Here is a 12,455-nt window from a genome sequence, read left to right on the forward strand (position 1 = left end):
ACCACATCGCCTTGGAAAGGCGAGTAAAGGGTGCGATGTTGAAATTGCGATATTGAAAGTGGGATATTGTAAGTGTGATATTGTAAGTGCGGTATTGAAAGTGCGATATTGAAATTTGCGATATTGAAATTGCGGTATTGAAATTGTACTATTGTATTTGAGATCCGAACGCCAAGAAACTTCTTAATAATAAGTGTTCCCGACAGGGATTCAATTCTCTAGAAAATCTTAACTTTAGATGAGTTGCTCATCTTGAATGAAGCATCATTGATTTTGAATATCGAAATAGAACTTGAAATGAAACTTGAACTTGAGTATAGAAGTTGAATATTGAAATTAGGAGGTTTGATTCTTAAAGATTAGACCTTTCTATGTTAAAAGGCTTCACCTTTAATATGCCCCATGACTTGAAATTGATACTAGTTTAAAGAAAAGTTGATCTCATTTAAACATCATTGAATATTGAATGTAGAACTTTGAATATTGAACATAGAAATTTGGAGGTTCATGTGTTCTAGTTTGGAAAAGGGTTTTCATTTTCCTAAACATCCTTGAACTTGTATAAAGTTGAGGTTTTTTTGAAGATTTGATGATGATTGTTGTAAGGAACACTTTAAAGAATGAAGGCTTTAACTTAGTAATCATATTTTTTGAAAACAAAGCATAAAGATTGAAACTTGAAACTTTTAAAGGGAGTTCGGAAGATCATTTGAGGGGGGTTTCAAGTATGAAATCCCCTCAAAGATTACTCATTTTGAAACATTTACTAGCTCAAGTGAGTATGAACATCACAAGAACATTATAGGATTAACAAACTTGAAATAAGAAAGGTAGAACATTGGATTAAATCATGGTGATTTGTATGAGGGATTCGATTTTACCTTTCTAGGTTTAGGTTAGATTTCTGATTTGTATAATGTTTGAAAAATTGTAGGAAATATTGAAGATTTTTTAAGATTGAAGATTGTATTTGGAATTTGAGAGGGAAAATGTGTATTACGACGTTGTATTAAAATTATCCTCCTCCATTTGGGTGGAAATGAAGGGTTTAAATAGGGGATTAGCCGGCAAAAAGCCAAACCAAGCCAGCTCCAGGCGTAGGGCTAACGCTAGGCGCTACTGACGTGTCCCATATGCCGCCAAAGAAGGACGATGACACTGTCCTTTTTTCGTTCCGGGGCTTTGTACCTTTGTACGATCTTTGGAGCGTAGTGTTTGCTTGGTGGTTTAGGCAATATTTTGCGACTAAAAGCTCACCTTTTGTATCCGGGTTTTGTATTTGGACTCGGTTTTACACGATGGGGCCCGACATGCTCGGTTTTGTGGGTCGGTGCCCGATTTTGGATTGCTTAATGGAATTTTTATTAGAAATGGCCTTGTAAAACCAATGGAGAGGTCCATTGGGCGAGATTGTGTTTGGGTTTTGAACTTGAATTTTGGAAATTGAATTCTGTAACGAGTTTCGAAATGGGAACGAGCTCGAGAATTGGACTTTGGATTTTGAATTTTGGAATACATCTTAGCAATTGGGACTCCCGCACGGAGTTATTCCAACCACCTAGCACGGATAATGTGTTCGTCATCATCCTATTAGGTGAGATACGAATTAGGTGTCTACAGAAGCCCCCACTTTGACTGAGCGTTCGGTTAGGGAAGCGAAAGTCAAAGTTTTCGAATAGGAACGGAGAACATTGAAGATGTTCTTCAATCAAGACTATTCTTTGTACGCCGGTACCTGCACAAGATAAGTGTTAGAAAAAAGGATAGAGTCTACCTCCGTGCCGCTTGGCGACTCTGATCTTTGTACGGGTTGTGTGAGGGGGTCGAAAAAGCACGAGGCTAATGCGTGACCTCGTCCCTCGTGGGTGTGACGATTCTTTTTATTCAATCAAGTGTAATTGGATTTCCTGTGAGTTTACACCCAATTGACTAGTAATGTAGGAGTCGCCATTCAGTTTTTAACGATAATGAGAAAAACTGACAAAACCCGGTTATCGTGACATAAAGGGAGTGCAATTATGTTTGACCACGACGGTCGTAGGTTCCCTTGTGATCCCTGGTGTGGGGATCTCTCAACATACACCCGCAAGGTAGAGATTGAGGGTTCGGGGGACTGTGACTACCGAGAGGAGTACTTCGCTCGTCGATAACTCCAGAGGCAGGATATCCTTACTAGCTCAGCATAAATAATTGAAGGGACATGCGTTAACTATTAAACTAATCTGAGTTGATTTTAGCAATATGCAACATATAATACTAGATCGATCGCGATTATCTGATTTAAATAGCATTAAGGGACCTAGCATGATAATCCAATTTCCCAAAAATATTATATTTGTTAGGCGTGATAGAACAATCAGATTTAGTTAGTTTAACAGTTCATAAACAGGGCGAGGAAAGCAATTAAATCATCGAGAAGGGGCACATTACGACGCACCCTTGAGAGGTGCGTCACGGTTCTCAGAAAACTAACCACTTTGACTTTGCTATTTCTCCTTTTTATTTAACGAATCTCAATTATGGGACAGGATACGTTCTGTTCGATTTATGGATCGATTGCGACAGAACGCGTGAACAATTTCGCAGCGTGACGCTTAGGCCAAGGGTTGGAGTCAATACTCAGAATATAATTGTGTTGTGTGTTCCTTTCACGTCGAATTTAGGGCTGTATTTATAGGGAAGAGTTCGTGGAAAGATAGATTTGCAGAGTTCTAATCCACAAAGAATTAGGAAAAAACACGTACCCAGGTATTTTCAGCGCCCAGGCCTGGGCGCCGAAGATTTCGGCGCCCAGAACCAGGCGTTGAAAATAGGGTCTGGGTTGTTTTCTTTAGTCCGATTCGGATTTCTGAAATCCGTAGAGTTTGAGACTTAATCGAGTCTTTTAGTGCGTATTAATCTTGTGACGGGATGCGTCTGGGCCCGTTACGAACTCTAGGCTCGTTAGGATTTTAATTAATACGTAACTCTTATTTCCGAATCATATTAGGAATAGGATTCTCGCAGTTTTCTATCTCATTTAGGATTTATGTTGGAATGCAACACCTAATTCTGACAGGTTTCTATCCTTTATGGTTTGCCGCTTTTAGAAGCTACCTTTTACGACAGTTACTATTTTTAGCAGGTTTCCATAAATAGCAGGTTTCTATAAATAGCAGGTTTCGGGTGAAATGAAAAGGGTAATTAAGATTCGTTATTTTATAGGAGATGCGTTGTTAAGTGGAGATTTATGCTTTCATCATCGAACCTTTCCCTTTCGGGAATGGGGACAAAAGTAGGTGTCTACAGTTAGCCCCCACTTTGACTGAGTCTTGGAGTAAGACGATGGTCAAAGTATTAGACGGAGTGCGTCACACAAGCCATGGTGTATGTGACCTGCTTTGCGAGGGTCTCACGAGCCCCCGAGTGATAACATTTGACTTAAGGGTCATCACTTGAAATGTCGACATATCCCTCACGTGTCATTGGGATTTGTCAACTGATAGTATAGAAACTTCCTCACTTTGTCATTGGAAGGATCTAAGGTGCTTAGAAACTCCCTCACTTTGTCATTGGGAGTAGCTACAAATGTTTTCGAAATCAAAGCTATAAAGTGTAATTGGGCCTGGCCAAGCCCAATCACGAGGTAAAAGTGTTTTTAAAGATTCTCATTTTCAGGGCTAGCTAAACGAGAAAACCCCCTTGTTTTTATGGGACGTAAAATGAAGGAAAATCCAGCACATCGCTCTTTTTTTGGAAAAAACGGAAAACCAATCCTTTTAATTTTTGGAAAAGGGAAAACCAGAAAAAGTTATCGCTGCAGCGACTAAGGACCTGCGCGGTTAGTGATGCAGACCCCGCCGGCTAAAGATGGCGAGCCTGTCCGCTAAGGGTGGACACCCCGTCCGATAGAAGTGGACGAATCTGTTTTTGAATTTTTGAAAATAAGGACCTACGCGGTTTGTGACGTAGACCCCGCCGGCTAAAGATGGCGAACCTGTCCGCTAAGGGTGGACAGACCGTCCGATAGAAGTGGACGAATTTGTTTTTGAAATTTGAAAATAAGGACCTACGCGGCTTGTGACGTAGACCCCGCCGGCTAAAGATGGCGAACCTGTCCGCTAAGGGTGGACACCCCGTCCGATAGAAGTGGACGAATGTGTTTTTGAAATTTGAAAATAAGGACCTACGCGGCTTGTAGACCCCGCCGGCTGAAGATGGCGAGCCTATTTTGAATTTGAAGACTTTATTTTTCGAAAACTGAGGACCTGCGCGGCTAGTGACGCAGACCCCGCCCGCTGAAGGTGGGCGAGCCCTGTCCGCTAAGGGTGGACGCCCCTGAATTCGTCTTTTCGATTTGGAACTCGCGTGGTTCGTGGCGCGATCTTGCCCGATTGAGGTGGGCAAGTCGTGATTTCTTTTGAGAATTTCTTTTATTTATTCTTGCAAGAGCGAATTCTTTCGAGGGATGCCTTGGTGTTCCGCTCGTGTAGGTGCGAGCTATCCCTTCCGTGGTAGGTAATATTTTGCTACCTTTAATCCTTAATGTAGGAGTCATGCGGCTTGCATTTTGAATTTGGGTAATAAGTAGTCTTTGCCTCTTTTACACATGCTCTTTGGTCGTGCCCGCATTAGTGCAATATGCCTCACTCTTTTTTAGACTTGTACCGTGGGATGGTTAAACTTACGGTGCGATGTAGGCTTGTGTGGCCTAACCGCATGTATTAGAACATTTCTCCAGGTGTTGGGATATCATCATTATTTTTTGCATTGGAGTACTTCATCACGCCTCGTTCAGGTGCTCGAACAAGTGTAGCACCTTCTGCGTGGATTTGCATGGCTTATTACTTCGTTCGATGCGAGGATTCATAGGTGTTTCTTTCTTATTTTTATATCTGGGCAAAACATGGCTAGAAGAAAGATTCAGCGCCCAGGCTGGGGCGTTAAAGATATCGACGCCCAGCTCTGGGCGTTGAAAATTATTTCTGGGCAGAACTTTGACAATTTTTTTTTGATTTTTTTTTTCTTTCGTTTTTGCTTTGGAACGATGTAGACTGTGTAACGGGCGCTTTATAGGGCGAGCGTTATGTGCAGTGGTTTGATCAGAGTTTTGGTGACTCGCGATTTTCAGTTACCCTTGTTAGTGGGGTGACTTTATATATTCTAAGTAGCGCTTAGAGTTTGGGAGGGGTTGTAGCCATTCTAAGGTTCGTTTTACACGATTAAAGCTTAGGATTGTGGCCCTATGATGTATGTATAGCATTAGCGTCGAGAATTTGCGATAAAATCGTCATTTCGAGCATTTTTAGAGTGTTTTTCTCAAGCCCCCAATTGTAGCTACGGGATTGGCTTGGTGCTATAATGCTTTGCATACGTCTTTATGCATTCATGGTGACATGGATCATGAATAGTTTGAACCAGACTCGTTTAGTGCGAGGTACGTTCGAGTAGTGATTTTGCTACTTCTCTTGCAAATGTCGTATTATGCGACATTGCCATGGTCAAGGTAGTCACATGTTGAAGTATGCCTTGACCAAAAGCTAGGTGCCTTTCTTTACCCATAATCATATTTAGAAATCTTTTGACTCACTTGCAACATTGAGATAAACGCATACTTAGCTTAAACCAACGACACTTTATTATGTTCGAAAAAGTCTTTGAAAATTATTTGAAAATTATTTAAAATCCGAGTCCTACTGTGTACAATCCGAGGTGTCCTAAGTAGGTTGACTTATAGAAGGGTTCGTACAGGGTTACATGAGTGAATCAAAATACTGTTACGTTTTTTGGAATGCTGTCTAAGGATTTGCTGGAAGCCAAGGTGCAGGCGTCAAGGTATACTTGTGCCCGTTTGGCATATACTTTAGGCTTTTAGGGCCATCTTTTCCAAAATTGCGGGAATATAAGCCGTTTTCAAATTGACTTAGATTTACTTGGTGTATGTCTGTATAAAAGGTCGAGGTATACTTAGTTCCTGCCCTATCTCTTTCATTTCAATTTTTAGCCCCCAGTGGCTGTTATGTCTTCCCATTAATAATGTTTTCAGATTTCGATTTTAGATGCCCGTGTCATATGTCTGAGTAGGGTGAGCCTTGGTTAAGTGCCAAGTCCTATTGACAATGTCTTTTTTTTTCAAAGGGGATTCGCAAGAATTTGAATTACCATGAACGGGTGCCCTGAGTTTGAAGGAACGATGGGGCAATGCCGTAGAACAATGCTCTTTATTGCAAGTTTACTGCCTTTACTACTTGTCGGCGACTATGACTGTGTCTAGGGGTGAAAGAAGGTCTTTAAGCGAACGACTATGTCTAGTGGTGAAAGAAGGTCTTTAAGTGAGTTAGTTCGCTTTAGGGAGGGTCAAGTCGAGTACTTTAGAGGTCATGGACGCTTGCGCTAGCCCCCATCCAATTGAGGCAAAGCGATCTTTTTGAGTCTTGGCTAAGTGCCTAGGAGTGTGAGTGCTCCTTCTGGCAAGGTTACGTGCCCTTATTATTTTTCGATGTGTGCTCATTAATTTTGGCATCTTGATGACTTGGATTCTTCCTTTGATTTAAATTTTTCTTTCGACTTGGATTGCAAGTAATTAAATTTCAATAAGGGACTTCTATTCTTTATTCTTGTTTTTCTATAGGCTTTAATATTTTTGCAAATTGGTTGGACCGAATCATGGATTGCCTACGTATCCGCCTTAAATAGATTTAATTTGGAATCAGGTCTTGCGTAGTTCTTAGGCTAGAAAATGGTTTCTTAAAATGCCGATTTTAAACAAGTACGTTCCGAGGTGGAAACATATTATTTGAAATGGTAGAATAAGTGAAGTTTATTATTATTTAAATCTGCTGCAAAAAAATTTGTTTTATATTTTTTTTTGAGTACATGTATTTTTTGGTGGTACGTATACGTGCTGTACCCCTCCAAGTGTTCGTTATTTTTCCGTGCATGTGCGGATAAAATGACGAGCACTTCTGGACAAATTTTATCAGGCAGAGAGATTCAGCGCCCAGGCTGGGGCGTCAAAGATTTCGGCGCCCAGCTGTGGGCGTTGAAAATGATTTCTGGGCGGATCTTTTTTTTGTGCGCTAAATGCTTCTTTTTCCTTTTAGACTAACTTTAGAGGCGCTTTGCAAAGTTTGCTTTTGTATTATTTACATTTTTGTACTTTTCATTTATCTTTTTTTTTTTATATTCGTGACTCAAGACGGTTTGAAAGATGGGTTGAATGAGATAGGATAATTTGTATAGGCATTGGTCAAGCATGAGGATTATATCTGCTAAGACTCACAATTTGCAGCCTCAAGCTAGTGTCACGAGTTTACATCAATCAAGGCCAATGAGTAGTATGGGGACGGCTCAAGGGTATATCAACAGGATGTTTCCACACAAGTTATATGGTCATTATGCTAATGGTGGTGTAAGAACAGGTTTTGGGCTTTGGAAATAATGGGTATGACGTACGTGTCAATGGCCGTGCGTGGTTTGCGGTTGACAACAAGTTCAAGAACAAGAGTCGAGGTAATGGTTTCTTGGGTTATGGCAATGAGAACATGGATGGGTTAAATGAGCTGAACAGGGGCCCCAGAGCGAAGGCGTCTAAGAACATAAGGATTGGAAAGGGTAGACATCTTAGAACTTTATGATTTGGATCGGTTGACTCAATTCTTTTCCTTCGTTTACTTGGGTAAATTTTGCACTTTGGGAGGTACGGGCTAAGTATTTCATGGCTCGCTCTTTTCGCTCTCCCTTTTCTCTTTCTATTTTTTCCTTTTTTGCATGGGATTTCTCCCTAACATAAATCCTTCAAATTTTTTATTTGGGCTAAAAGGTAGATGGTTGTGGTCTTTGAGTAACGAGGCGAGGCTGAGTGAGCCTCGTTTGGTAGGCCTATAGTGGACCTTTTAGTAGGCCTAGGGTGGACCTTTAATTTTAGTAGGCCTAGGGTGGACCTTTAAATTGTCTTACTTTGCAAGCGTATTTAGTCGTTTCTTAAAATGTGCAAATAGCGTAGTTTCAAAATGTTGTTTTTACCTTATTGAAATTCAACGAAAGAATTGCATCGAAAATAACTTTTTTTTCTTCTTTTCAGATTCCAGTTTCTGGGATTTAATTGGAAGTTGCGATTTAGACTCGAACTTTCATTAACCTTTCTGATTATAACCCGTGTATGAATACAAGGAGGTGGCCTAGACTCAAAATAATGACATGGCGTAAGCCTATAATACTTAACTAAGCGACTCTCAGACTTTAGGCTAATTGGACCATACCCTTCCTTGGTTGACACTTTGGATTTTAACCCTTGGGTGTTCATTTGTCATGCGCCATTTTGTTTAATGTTGGCAAGGTAGTTAGTTGGGGAGATCGAATTTTTATTTTTGCAAGACTAGAATCATTAATGCGGCTTCCCTCTTAGTGTGTATTGCTTTTACCCCAATGGTAGCCTTATGGCATGCCGATTTGGGTATTTTCATGATTCGTCATGTTGTATTCATGGAAAATCTTTTAGTCCGTACTTAGGGGTACTTCAAGGAGCGAGTGACTCGAGAGGACTATGATAGTCGTGACCCAATGTGATTATGAGCCTTGGGGGCCATCAATTTTTTCTTTGCCAATGGTATTGACACCTTAGGTTCACTTTGGGGGTTATGCGACTATAGGGGAATGATTTCCAGAATGTGACCGTTTCCATTTCGCAAATACTATAATATATTATTTTTATTGGTGAGAGAGAGTATTGAGGCCGTGGATTCCTAACAAGGGATGACAATTACATATGGATGCTCATTGGTTTAAATGTTAGGAAGGGAGACTCAATATGGTTTAACCTTTTAGCTTGCAGAACAACACCAAGTATTAGGATCGATTCTATGGATAAGACAACTAAGACTTAGGATTTAGATTGTACTTTGGCATAGCCTAGTCTAGACTCGGATTTACTTACTTTTTTTATTTGAACATTTATTTTTTTCTTGAAGACTTTATTCGAACATCATTTCTTTTGAATACTTTGCCCATGTGACATTCAAGGTTATTAGCATGTTCGGTTTTGATGCCGAGCATTGTCGTCGTAGGAGGCCTAACAACGACACAAAGAGTTATTTTATTTTTTTACAAGTCGCTTTTAGAATCGAGTGCCTTTTCATACGCCCTCGCAGCAAATTTTTTCGAAAAGTTTTTTTTTGCTACGTATATTTTTTCATTCGCGGGCGCCGAGGCTGCTGTGCCTGACCAAAAGGCCAGGCAACAACTTCAGCGCCCAGCAGTGGGCGTGAGAAATTTTGGCGCCCAGCCAGGGGCGTTGAAAATGCGTCCCTGGCTGGTTCTCGTTTTCTGTTTGCGTATACTTTTGTTTTTGCGACTTGAATTTTGCGTGCTTGCCTTATAACGTCCTTTACGCGTTGTGCAGCGTTTGTGGGATTCGTTACAGGCCATCCCGAGCGTCGCTTATTTTTGTGGCGATCGTTCGGGTTTGTGGAACACGTATTTTGGTATAACTCTTTGGCCAATTGGTTTATGAATGTTTGGGTAATTTTTTTTTTAGGTCGTTGGTTTTCTAACATTGTTTGTCTAGCATTATTCGTACGCACAATCATAACATAGTCACATAGTTCGCTACACATAACTACATTACAAACATGGATATGAAAATTAAATATGTCACGTAGTTTATGATAGGCTTCTATGGGTAGTATTTGCGCCTGGCTTGGTACCGCTTCTATCGTAGATCCAACACATGCCCCGGTCGAGGCAGTGTCTTCAACAGACGAATTTCGCCCAAGAGGCCAACCCGCAAGTGCAAGCCAAGGGGGCATGCAGGCGAGAGGGACCTAATGAGCGATCGATTGGGTTCGGGATAGGTGTACTACCTGCACAAGTACCGAGTGGGCAACATGCGCGGCGTATGCACCCCCTATTGGCGAAAAAAGGTATCCTTAGTCCCAACTCCCGAGGGAGCCGAGATTCGTTATGCGGTTCTGCCCGTTCACGTTAATATGCTGATTTTCAGGTCGTCCCAACTTGATGGGGAAATAAACGCGGGGTAGGATCGTTTCACCCTTCGGCTATTTTGATTACCTACAAGCACGAGTATTTCCTTCACTATCCCCAGTGGAGTCGCCACTGTGAGGGGGTCGAAAAAGCACGAGGCTAATGCGTGACCTCGTCCCTCGTGGGTGTGACGATTCTTTTTATTCAATCAAGTGTAATTGGATTTCCTGTGAGTTTACACCCAATTAACTAGTAATGTAGGAGTCGCCATTCAGTTTTTAACGACAATGAGAAAAACTGACAAAACCCGGTTATCGTGACATAAAGGGAGTGCAATTATGTTTGACCACGACGGCCGTAGGTTCCCTTGTGATCCCTGGTGTGGGGATCTCTCAACATACACCCGCAAGGTAGAGATTTAGGGTTCGGGGGACTGTGACTACCGAGAGGAGTACTTCGCTCGTCGATAACTCCAGAGGCAGGATATCCTTACTAGCTCAGCATAAATAATTGAAGGGACATGCGTTAACTAATACACTAATCTGAGTTGATTTTAGCAATATGCAACATATAATACTAGATCGATCGCGATTATCTGATTTAAATAGCATTAAGGTACCTAGCATGATAATCCAATTTCCCAAAAATATTATATTTGTTAGGCGTGATAGAACAATCAGATTTAGTTAGTTTAACAGTTCATAAACAGGGCGAGGAAAGCAATTAAATCATCGAGAAGGGGCACATTACGACGCACCCTTGAGAGGTGTGTCACGGTTCTTAGAAAACTAACCACTTTGAATTTGTTATTTCTCCTTTTTATTTAACGAATCTCAATTATGGGACAGGATACGTTCTGTTCGATTTATGGATCGATTGCGACAGAACGCGTGAACAATTTCGCAGCGTGAGGCTTAGGCCAAGGGTTGGAGTCAATACTCAGAATATAATTGTGTTGTGTGTTCCTTTCACGTCGAATTTGGGGCTGTATTTATAGGGAAGAGTTCGTGGAAAGATAGATTTGCAGAGTTCTAATCCACAAAGAATTAGGAAAAAACACGTACCCAGGTATTTTCAGCGCCCAGGCCTGGGCGTCGAAGATTTCGGCGCCCAGAACCAGGCGTTGAAAATAGGGTCTGGGCTGTTTTCATTAGTCAGATTCGGATTCCTGAAATCCGTAGAGTTTGAGACTTAATCGAGTCTTTTAGTGCGTATTAATCTTGTGACGGGATGCGTCTGGGCCCGTTACGAACTCTAGGCTCGTTAGGATTTTAATTAATACGTAACTCTTATTTCCGAATCATATTAGGAATAGGATTCTCGCAGTTTTCTATCTCATTTAGGATTTATGTTGGAATGCAACACCTAATTCTGACAGGTTTCTATCCTTTATGATTTGCCACTTTTAGAAGCTACCTTTTACGGCAGTTACTATTTTTAGCAGGTTTCCATAAATAGCAGGTTTCTATAAATAGCAAGTTTCAGGTGAAATGAAAAGGGGAATTGAGATTCGTTATTTTATAGGAGATGCGTTGTCAAGTGGAGATTTATGGTTTCATCATCGAACCTTTCCCTTTCGTGAATGGGGACAAAAGTGGGTGTCTACAGGTTGTATTTCTTTTCCGCCTTTGACTTGGCATCGAAATTTTTGAATTTTGAACCTTGAAATTTTGAATATGAACACCCGGATTGAATCCGCTGGGTTTTTACTTGTTTGTAACGCCGCCTGAGGCTTGAACCGCAGGGGAATATATCTACTAGGAAAAAGAGTTTTTTACTGACTCTTGGAATTTGAATTTTTTTTTACTTTCCCAGAGCATAGGGTCCGCAGGGAGTAGAAAGCTTAAATCAGTCTATTTTTCGGACTTCATATGCTTGAGATGTTTATCTGTCATGGTTGATAGGACATATGTATACCGGTTATTGGAAAGGGGTTTGATTCAACGTTTGATGCCTGGTGCAGAAACCGTAGCAGCAAAGTACATACAATCAACACGGAGGACCGCGCTAAGATTCCGCGCATGCGGAACCAGGGTTTACGCCTGGCGCAATACCAACGCTTGGCGCGGGGGCTGTGTATATATACCCCCCGTCGTGCTCTTAGTCGAGCACATTTTCTTTGCTTCTTCTTTCTCTCAAAGTTCGATTTCTCTCTCCCTTTGGTCTTGTTGCTCTTGCATTTCCTCTACACTTGTCCATGTAAGTATGTCATGTTTTTCTTTTGAAATTACCTTAGGATGGCATGTAGGATAAATTTTTGTACTTGAAATGTTCTTGTATTCTTGATGTTGAATTTGTTTCTTGAATATGTCGAATTCTGTTGAACTGTTTGACATGTTGAAATGTAATTGGTAGTAGACTTTTGTACTTTGTATTCAAATTGTTTGATAGCCATCTTGAACTTGAACTGTTGGAACTTTGTAGAATACGAATTTGAATTTTTGCACTTGGAATCTTGTTCTTAGAATTTGTAGATGCCGACTTTACTGGGGACC

The sequence above is a fragment of the Spinacia oleracea genome, chromosome 4 (assembly GCF_020520425.1).
Source record: "Spinacia oleracea cultivar Varoflay chromosome 4, BTI_SOV_V1, whole genome shotgun sequence".
Lineage (NCBI taxonomy): Eukaryota > Viridiplantae > Streptophyta > Magnoliopsida > Caryophyllales > Amaranthaceae > Spinacia > Spinacia oleracea.